Source organism: Artibeus jamaicensis, unplaced genomic scaffold (genome assembly GCF_021234435.1).
Source record: "Artibeus jamaicensis isolate MK-2021 breed Jamaican fruit bat unplaced genomic scaffold, CSHL_Jam_final contig_851, whole genome shotgun sequence".
NCBI lineage: Eukaryota > Metazoa > Chordata > Mammalia > Chiroptera > Phyllostomidae > Artibeus > Artibeus jamaicensis.
This window is the reverse complement of record NW_026521986.1, coordinates 638,632-650,112: the sequence shown is the minus strand read 5'-3', so window position 1 is coordinate 650,112 and position 11,481 is coordinate 638,632.

The window sequence follows — 11,481 nt, the reverse complement described above, 5'->3', positions numbered from 1 at the left end:
CATCCTTCATCCTTCTCTTTCTTCTTCTTTAAAAAAAAAAAAACTCCTGTGAATTTATCACTACCTGGAAGACTTACATCTTTTACTGTTATGACTTTGTTAAATTAGCATTTGTTAAGCAGGGCCCCAGGATGTCGGATGGTGAGCGGAAGGTTCAAAAAAGACCACAAGGGAAAGTGAAACAGAGGAGTTTATTACTCACAGGTCCTGTAGGGCAGGGTACACAGAATGCTTTGAGAGGCCATGGGGTGGTGGCGAGGGGGAGGGGGGTAGAATAATGTCTCTAGAATAGTGACATAGCAGATGCTTAATCAATAAGTTTTAAATTAAAGAAGAATCTGTAGGTAGAAAATTTATCAGAATCTTTGTGTGTGTGCATGTGTGACCCAACCAGGAAAATTCTATAAGGAAAAGATTTTGATATTTCCACAACTTCCTAACCATGACCCCTGAAATCATTCTCACCACCATCATTTTTTCCTGTTATTAGTCATTTATCTCCTCTCTTTCCCAAAATTACATGGCTACACATGGTAAAATTTAGTTTATGTAACCTTTGGTTTACATATACATGATAGAAGCAAAGAAGGTGAAAGGAACCTTAGACATCATCCAAGCATCTTGCCTTGTTCCCACAAGCTTTTCCTCAGCTTTTTCAGCTGAGGAAACTGACAATAAACAATGCAGTGGTTGTGATTGCATAGCTCTACCAACACTGACTGAATTTGGGGGGTTTTGTCTTAGTTTTAGGATAGAAGTTTTCTGACTTTACAGAAAGGTTTGAAAACCCTGTCCTCATCAGAATAGATGCTCCCATAAGCTCACAAGCCCCAATTCCCCATTTGTAATCATGAGGTGATCATTTGGGCTAAGTCACTTTATCAGGGTGGACCACATGAGTAAGGAGCCCTCGATGTGGTGTAATCTGAGAGGCAGCACAGAGGCCCTATAACCCAAATACAGAATACACACAATGTCAGAAATTGCACCACTGGCATGTGTGCTAAGCTTCACTCACTCCGCAATCCTATTCGAAAAGCAAATCCCCTGAATGATGAGATACACAGATTTCTAATACTTTAGTGGGGACACAGAAACTTCAAAGTGACCCCAGAAATCCAGGACTGCAGGCACACTGAGGTTCTATGTTTGGGGAGGGAGCAGAGTGGGAACTAGGAATCTGCTCAAAGGTGAAGCAAGAAGGTTGAGGGTGAACTGCCCACTTATACCCAGCTCTGCATTTCCTCTCCAGTTATAGGACTAAAAAAATCTTGAAAGTGTAAATAGGGGGATGTAGCCTAATCATGTTGTGTAACAGCACTGGGATGCAGTGACAGGGTTATTTAACAATTATTAACTTTACTAAGAGATAGCATGCTCGGATCTCCTCAGTGAACATTGATGAATAACATAAAGTGAACTTTGGGATGCATGAGGGACTGCTCTGGATGTCTTCTGCAGTTGTAGCTGGCACAGAACAAAGCTGGTTTGTACGTAGAGATGAAATGAGAGTGGGCGGGGATGTGTTAGGGGCAGGGCGGTCCCTCCTGACGTAGGCAAGCAGGGGACACACTGTTGAGAAGCTGAGCACAGGAATGAAACTGACCAAAAGTGGGTTTGCTTTTCATTAGTGTCACGTGCCAGTAATTCTAAAACTGTTACAGATGAAACGATCCTCTTCTGTATTCTCTCTTATTAGTCTAAATTCTAAGCAATTACGGTGGCTGCTGTTGAGTACCAATTACGGTGGCTGCTGTTGAGTTGAAATAAAATATACGAAAGTTTCAAATTAGCACATTTTGATAACCTATCCTTTCATAAACCTTGCATCCTGCATATAAGTTAATTTGGGCAATTCCCGGTCACACTGTTAGTCCCTACACTTGGACTTGGCCGCACCCATTTCTTTCCAGAGTCATTATGATGGCGAACGTTTGAAGCTTGCTTTGAAGTGATTTCTATCTCCAGACTTTGGGTACTACACAATCCTACATTTAAAAAAGTGTATTTGAGATTAACAGTTTAGCACAGTGACTTTAAAGATGAAGAAGTAGAACTTGAGTTCCTTTGATTTGGTCATTTGGGGCAGTTTTCATTGAAATAGGGAAATAGCTTGCTAACCTAGAGCTGCGATGTGTTCGTTTGAGAGGTGTCAATTTTATTGCAAACCTCAAATATTTTACTGAATTTGGTATTTTGCTGTTAACTATGTGTTTTAAACTAAAGAGGAACTCAAGAAAATAGAATGTTTGGCCAGTGGTACAATTTGTTGTCTAAATTGTGCCTTTCATAGATGTTTTAGTTTTATTAAAGTTTACCTCTCAGTTACTATAATGTCATCATGCATTACTGTGACAGACTAATTTGTGGGCATTAATTTGTCCCCTTTTAAAAACACATTCATGTAATTTAAAAGTATTAGTGTATTATTCTTTATTTTCTCTGTAATAAATAATTTTAGTTCACACTTCATGGGCATGATTGTTATGATACACGAAGGGCAGTTTTCACTGCCAATGCTCCTTTTCTGGATCTCATTATTTCTTTCATGATTATTACTGCAAATAATTTTGTCACCTGGAGGTGATGGATGTTCAAAATAATCCACTCAGGGTGTCCAATACTCCTGGTAGGCCACTAATGTCTACTACACTGAGGTTTTCCCTTAGGATATGCAGTAACTATCTGCAGTATTAAAAACATACTCACACTTAGGTTGATTTTTCTAGTGATTTCAAAGCCAGCAATGGGCTATACAAGAAAAAATTGAGTTCCATTTTTAACTCCATCAGCAGGTCAGAATCCTATGATTGTAATTACTTTGTCTTTGCTGGTTAAATTAACACTCAGCTATTGGATTTGCTGTGCAGTATGTGATATTATTTTACCTACCGTGTGTTCAAAGCAGTCTTGTCACAGTAACAGCATGCTAGCAAAAGAAGCCTTATAGAAAATAGGTAAATACATGTCTTTTGTGAATGAAAAAGGGGGTAATTATTTCAGTCTTAATGCATTTGTGAGTGAGTGGCTAAGAATAATAGAAGTAAAAATGTCAGGAAATATTAAACATTAAATACAAATAATCAAAGATTGTCATAGCATGAGAATGACTTATCAAACACAATTTTTGTTGCATTTGATAGAGCACCCAAGTTAGAACATAAAAACACAAGCACAAATACCCCTTCATTTTCCTTTCCTTTATTTTAAAAAGCCCCAAACCTGTATACTACAGGTACAATTGCTATAATTTTCTTGTCAGAGTAGACCTTTGTTACAAAGGATCCCCAAATTATTATTTTTATTTAAAAATTTATCTCTATGCTTTATACAAAGTAACCCAAGTAAATCCTGATACTGAAAATATTTTGGCTTCTTAGGAACATGTAGGATTATGCTGTAATAAGTTGTGTTTATTATTGAGTCATTTGAAAGTAAACACACCAGACCTTGCAACTGAGCTTCAAAGAATTCTCTCTGATTAACCACATACCTACTCCATGATTCAGTCACTGTGTTATTTTTTTTCTGGGAATTCCTTTTTTCTTTGTGAATGACCTTCAAAGCAGGTGGCACAGTCTTCAAAATATTTGATTTCTTAAAATGAGATGGTTGATTAAGCTCAGTAAAGTGGTTTTTACTTAAAAAGAAGAGGCAATCATAAGGTTCATTTTTCTTCTGTAGCTTCTGAGTTAGTTTTGAAGGCTTTTGCAAAGGGAAGTCCCCTAAATATTTCCTAGCTATGATGGCTTCACAAGAATCATTCGTAGAGGAGACTAACTTGAAAGATTGTATCTATTTTAATACATGAGTTGATACAATTGTTAATGATGTTAGTGTCATTTAAAAAAATAGTGAAATAGATTCCAATGGCATTTGATGTAAAGCAATGGTTGGGAACATAAGTAAGTTAGTTGTGTTTGAGCAAGAATGAAATGCTTAAAGTTAGAAGTCACCAGGGAACTGTGTGACTTAATCAGTTTTAGGATCATATTAATTTTTCCCCAATCTTTGTCTTTTAAATTTTGCCTAGAACATTATCAGTGGTGGACTAGTAACACTATTTTGCATATATAATTATTATTCTTAACCTATTCCAAAAGCAATGTAAGGAAACCATAAAAGATATAATAGTATAACATTAATAAAGATCAATATAATAGAATAGTATTGTACAGTAGAATACAACAGAATAAAAAATAAATTGAAGCAAAGGGAAAGTATAGAATAGTAAAATGAATGCAATACAAAGGTAATAACCAAAAATGCATATAAAATGCTCTGGAAAAATTAAATAAAGGTCAAAATTTCAGCTCTCAGCTTTTAGTTACCAAAGCAGAGAGGAAAATTACCTATTACGAGAGTTCGTTTTCTGTGTGTGTGTGTGTGTGTGTGTGTGTGTGAGAGAGAGAGAGAGAGAGAGAGAGAAAGAGTGAGAGCAGCAGTAGGGCTGGTTAGCATAACTAGATACAAATCTAAACCCAACTTGGCCATTAACACAAACTCTTAATTTCTCTGTGTTGCAGTAAGTGAGGGAATTTAATATTTCTCTTTTCCCCATTTGGCTAACATATTAAAAAAAATGGAGTCTAAATCATCGGGACCTACTAACAGTCCCTAAGTCTTTAAGAAAAGACAGCTGATGTGTTATTCGAGGGGGAATCAAAGGCAGTGAAGGGACATCCCCTAAGTCCCACTCACTTTAGATGTGCTGCCATTTCATTCATGCACGTCTTATGAAGTAAGATTCCTGTTTCACAAATGAGGATCCTGGGTCGAAGGTTTACCGAAACAGATGTAGCATGTGAACTGTGTCTGCCTAACCCAAAACCCAGAGAGTGTTTTCCACTGATGACACTGCTTATTAATCCCTCCAAGGGCTTCACTGAAAAAGTGTCTTAAGTAGCCTAATGAAGTTATTCCTACTTCAGATTCTCTGAGAATCAATCTTTGACTTTCAAAAAGCCCAAGATAACTTCTGTGCACACATTTGAGTCTAGACCTATCTGTTAGCCATTTAGACCTGAACTATTATTTACTCAATATTTTAATGTGCATTTATTTCTCAGTTGAAGAAGGAAACTTTATGTCACTATTAAAAATGTACAACCGGTGTGTTTGCTAGAAATAAAATGAAGTATAAAGAGAAATAACTAACAATAGGTGTGAACCCATGCAGGCCTTAGAAAGCTCTCAGGCACCACCAACTGGGCAGGTGCAGAACTGGGAAGTTAGTGAGCTCTTCCCCTCTTGGGGTTTAGGGGCCAGGTCTTCAACAGGAGTTTCCTGAGGATCAGAGAGGTGTGGCATTGTGGTAGAGACTCAGCTCTAGGGAAGGTGAAGGAATATGCCCACTGCTGTTAGAAAATTGTAGCTGCAGTGTAGACTTCTTTATTCAATAAAGCTAGTTTGGGCAAAAAGTGCTGATAGAATGAATCAAAACAAAATATCTTTATTCTATGAGAAGAGAACAACTTATTTTCAGATCTTTTTAGCATTACTAAGATTTAAGTGCTCTTATTCTAAAATTTTTGATTTCTAGGAAGGCAAAGTTGACAACTTAAATATCACTTTAAATCAGTAAGTCAAGCAATCTGACATTTAAAAGATATTGGGTTGGCAAAAAAGTTCGTTTCGTTTTTCTGTAAAATGAGACATATTTTTCTTTTTTAATTAAAAAATTTAAATATATTTTATTGAATTTGCTATTACAGTTGTCCCAATTTTTCTCCCTTGGCCCCCTTCCACCTGGTACCCCCATTCCCACCAACAATTCCCCCTCCCCCTTAGCTCATGTCCATGGGTCATGCACATAAGTTCTTTGGCTACTCCATTTCCTATACTGTTCTTAATCTCCCCCTATCTGTTTTGCACCTACCAATTTCTGCTTCTTCATCCCTGCACCTTTTCCTCCACTCTCCCTTCCCCTCCCAACTGATAACCCTCCAAATCATCTCCATATCTATGATTCTGGTCCTGTCCTGCTTATTTGCTTAGTTTGTTATTTAGATTCAATTATTGATAGTTGTGAATTTATTGCATTTTTAATGTTCGTCATTTTGATCTTTTTCTTATAGAATTTCCTTTAGTATTTAGTATAATAATGATTTAGTGATGAGGAACTTTAGTTTTGCCTTATCTGGGAAGCACTTTCTCTGCCATTCAACTCTAAGTGATAGCTTTGCTGGACAGAGTAATCTAGGTTGTAGGTCCTTGCTTTTTAACACTTTGAATACTTCTTGCCAATTCCTCGCCTGTAAAGTTTCTTTTGAGAAATCAGTGGACAGTCTTATGGGAGCTCATTTGAGGGTAACTTTCTGCTTTTCTCTTGCTGCTTTTAAGATTCTCTCTTTATCTTTAATCTTTGGCACTTTAATGACAATGAGTCTTGGTGTGGTCCTGTTGAGGTCCATCTTGTTTACTACTCTCTGTGCTTCCTGAATTTGTACATCTATTTCCTTCACCAAATTAGGAGATTTTCATTATTTTTCAAATATGTTTTCAATCTTGCTCTTCCTCTTCTCCTTCTGGCAACCCCATGACCAGGATGTTGGTATGTTTGAAGTTGTCCAGGAGTCTCCTTATACTATCCTCATTTTCTTGAATTCTTTTTTCTTTTAACAAAAAGAAAAAAGCGTTCTGACTGAATGCTTTTTTCAGTCCTTGTGGTTCGAATCATTGATTTGATTTTTGGCCTCATCTCCTCCACTGTAGATTTTTCTTTATTTCACTTAATGTAACCTTAATTTCTGTCTGGGTCTTTTTTTATGCTGTTGGAGTACCCAATGAATCCTAGAGCAACCTGATGACCAGCGTTTTGAACTCTCCATCTGATAGAGTGCTTATTTCCATTTCATTTAGTTCTTTTTCTGGTGTTTTGTTCTATTCTTCAATTTGGGCCATATTTCTGTTTCCTCATTTTGGCAGCCTCCCCGTGTTTGTTTCTGTGTATTAGGTAGAGATGCTTTGACTCCCTTGGTAGCACAGACTATTGTAGAAAAGTGCACCTGTAAGTTGAGCGGGTCAGAGCCCTAGGTTATTGCCAGGGGGCAGGCAACTTGTGCAGCCACTCTGTGAATCTGTCTGGGGGTGAGGGCTCACAGAGGGGACATGTCTGGAGTCTTTGGCAATTGCTCTGTCACCAATCAAAATTTCTCCCCATATGCCACTGGTGCCCTTCCAGCTGTTGCCCTGGTGCTATATACCTGATGGGGTGGGTCTGCGTGAGTCTGCTCAGTTGCAGGCCCTTTAAGAGGAGTCTCCTGAGAATCCCAGTTTCTTCCACCACCTCAATCCCCACTGGTTTTTACAACCAAAAGTTATGGGAACTAATCTCGCTGGTGCTTGAACCCTGGTCTGGAAGGTTTGGACTGAGGCTGAAATCCTTTGCTCCTGAGTAATCCCTCCCAATTTTTATCCACCAAACATGGATGTAGGACCTTCTGCCCCATATCTCTGCAATTCTCCATGCCACCTGGTATCTCCACACCTCTCCACCTCTCAGTGCTTCTGCCTCTCCTACTTATTTGGATGAATGTGGCTTCTTTAAATCCTTGGTTGTCAGACTTCCACACAGCTCAATTTTCTGATGGTTCTGAGTGATACTTATTTTGTAATCTAGTTGTAATTTTTGCTGTGATTGTACAGGGAAGCGAGATGTTTACTCATGCCTCCATCTTGACCCAAAGTCCAAAAGACACATTTGTCATTTCCACCAATAACTTTATTGATTTGGATATTTTGAGCAAGTCAGCTATCTACTGCATGGTATAATGTTGATTGTTTTTAATGTCTCCATTTGATTGCTATCAACTTCAACTGGTCTACCTGTGAGCATCACCCGGCGAGAAATCTCCAGCACAAAACCTTGCAAAACACTTTTGACACATTTGATCAGTCACAGAGCTTTCTCTGTACACTACACAAACAAATCTTTTCTTTTGCATTTCAGTTGTGTTTTTACCTTTCTTGAAATAATAAAGCATAATATGCCAAAAATGTTGCATATTTCCTTCCATCTTCAATACTAAAATGGCCACACAAAAATTCATCGATTTTGATGTCTTTTTAAATGCATGCTGATATGACAGCTGCCACAATACAATCTAACAAAATTGTTTTGAATGAAGTTTAAGACAACTAAGCGCTACTAGAGCCATGTTATGGTGGGGGAAAAAACCCAAAAAACGAATCTTTTGGCCAACCCAATATGTGGTCAGTTAAATCAATATTTTTGTATTATAGTTAGGAAAAATTTTCAAGAAAATCCAGTGGTACACAGCTGGGACTTAAAACATTTCTAGTATCTTTCAGATTGTAAATTTTGGGAAAGCAAGGGTTTAAGCTTTACATTTTTTTTCCCCAGAGCCTAACACAGTATACTACCTAAGTGTCTGTGTCAGAATATTCTGAATGTATTCATTTCCTCACCAGACATCAGACTCAGGTTTAATCTTGTTTATTTTGTGGTTCACTTATAGCAATTAGTTATGAATGGCACAGGTCACACCTTGGACAATATAAAGGCTTCCAGAAGTTGAGTTCTATTAATAGTTTGTGGGTCATTACTGCATTTGTTCTATGTTCGGATGAATTTCAGTTTTGTTCAATCCTACTTTTGTCAGAATATGACTATTTTTTTCAAATCTCATGTGAATTTTGAGTAAATGTCTATCCATGTATAATGATGAATTATTACACTTTAGCAACTTTTATAGAACACTCACGCCCACTTCATTTTATGGCTGTTTTAAGTCCACGGACCCATTCAAACAACAGAGTAGGCATTTATGCAATACGGTGAATATACAGCTGAATATTCAAAATTAAGGTCAAAAGGATAATTCAGCAATTTTGATAATTTAAAGGAATAACTAATGCTAGCCATTAACAGTTGCATGAAAAGGCCATCTTTTAACTTTGATATTAGAAGAGAATGAATATTGATTGAATACCTTTGCACTTAGAACTTACTATCACCATTCACTGCTCGCAATAACCCTATGAAGCCAGGAAGAAAGTGAAGACCACAGCAGGTATCTGATTTATCTGGGCTTGTAAATGGCAGAGCTGGGACTCGAAATCAGGCCTGTGTGACTTCAAAGACTGCATGTTTTCTCTATACCACTCTGCCTTTATGGTTAATGAAAATATTCAAAATCACATTTTTTGGATAGTGGCAACTTTATTTCATCCGAATGCAGGAATCACTGAAAAGCTGTGGCCTTACAGGGTATGAAGCAGTGCCGGAAGGGAATTTCTGCGATGGGAGTGCAAATGCTTTAAGGTTCACCGAAGCATAACTGCAAAGAATGTGACCTGTGACGGGGAGCAACGGCAGGCCTCCGCGGGTGCTAGTCTAACAGGTGGGGCCAGAGCCCTGCGCAGCGCGTCTGCGGAGCGGCGCCGCAGCGCCCCACGGTCTGAATAGTGCCGGGGATGGCAGTCGCAGGGCAGAAACCACCTGTGCGGCATGCAGATTCAACCACTGTTTGCAGAATGGACTTTTTCTACACATGTGCGAAACCACTACTCAAACATCATCGATTTATTTTGGGTGGGAAAACAACCTACTTTATTACCTATTTAACATTTCGCTACTTGACCCGAATCAAGACTGAACTTCTTTTTGTTTCTGGTGGCACTGAGAATACTAGGCAAAGGTGAATGTTGCCTTCAATTAAGTTCAAAATATTGGCGTGAGAAGTGGAGGAAAGATTTGTAAACACACACACACACATTTGCAATTTTTCTTGTTTTATACATACACATATGTGTATAAAACTGTTCACTTATCTAACAGTTCACTTCTTACAGTTTCCTCCTAATCCTATTTATACATATTTTCTTCACCGTTATCAGAGGGCAATCTCACACTACTGTATGTGAACATGCGTTCAAAACCAGCAGCAAAGGGTGGGCAATGGTGAAGAGCACATCTAGTATGTAGGAGTCCCTTCACGTTTCTGTGTATGTCGGGCTGGAAATTAAATATGGTAGTTACATTCCTTAGGAATTTGTATATATTTAAATACTCAAATCTCAAACATTTGGGAGAAAAAAATATGCTCTTGCATGCTTATTCTTACCATATAAATATCCAGGTGTCTGGGATTCTGCTCGGCAGACAGATGTAGAGATAGGATGTTGCCCCTAGGATGTCCTTTCCTTCATCACGCATTTGGATGATTTCTAATTAACAATGTCTACAGTAAGTCTCCAATATCACAATGCTAACACATTCTGGATTTTTTAAAGATTTCATTTAGTTACTTTCAGAGAAGGGAGGGAGAAAGAGAGGGAGAGAAACATCAGCGTGTGGTTGCCTCTTGTATGTCCCCCACCAGGGACCTGGCCTGCAATCCAGGCATATGCCCTGACTGGGAATCGAACCGGTGACCCTCTGGTGTGCAGGCTGGCACTCAGTCCCCTGAGTGACACCAGCCACAGCTTCAGAAGTTAAACCACTGAAAATCAGGTACCATTGGTGCTGCCGTTGTTGTCTCTGTCTAGTTCTGGAGTGGCATACAACAGGAGCACTATACAAGTTTAACATTGCTTATGAGTTTTTGTTAACCAAATTAAGGTTTCTCATCCAACTAGATTATTCAGCAGTTTTAAATCCCAAGTCATACCTTGTGTTTAGTTGTGTCTAGGCCTTTAAAATGAAATGAAATGGCCTGTGCTATTTTACTATGTGTAAGGGAAATACATATTATGGGCGTGAAGCCACTGATATTTACATTAGTTAAAAGTTCTCTTGGTACTCTCAGTTATAAGCCATACGCATCACTAATCACTTCTGGTTACTCCCCTGGCAAAAGGAGATTTAGTGGCTTGCCATTTGCTTTATTTTAGATTCAAAAATATTTTTTTAGGTTATGTACAAAAATTGAAGTTCCTTAAAAATGTTAAATAAAATGTTTAAATATAAACTGATATATAATAATTTGTAACTTTTAAATAATTTTTATAAATTCCTTCTAGATTTTAATATGACACTCTGTAAATATATTACAGAAAGGGTAAAAAAGTAACTGGCGAAAAGGTTTTCAAGAGCCTATATACAGCATGAGCTAATAATCTTTGCTGTAATACTCAAGATTTTTACGCTGAAACATGGAAGACTGACAACTTTAGTGTTGGTGAATCTTATAAAATAGTTCTTCAAAATTAATCCATAAGAAATTACAGAACACTGAACTGTATTCAATAAACACCTGCTAAGAGATCAAGTAAAATATGGTACTTTAATCCCTGTTTAACTCTATACTTAATTCTAAAATATAGGTGATTTAAATTGTTCATTTTTAGGTGTAAGCTTAAATTCTGAATTTTTAATTAACTTTCCCCGTTTCACTAGTGCTTGTTAATTTTTAAATGTCAGATTGGCATGTGCTTTCAATTGTTGTCTATTCTTAATTCAGTTTTTACAAAGTAGCTCAAGATAATTGCTCATAAAAGATCTCTCAATTACCAAGC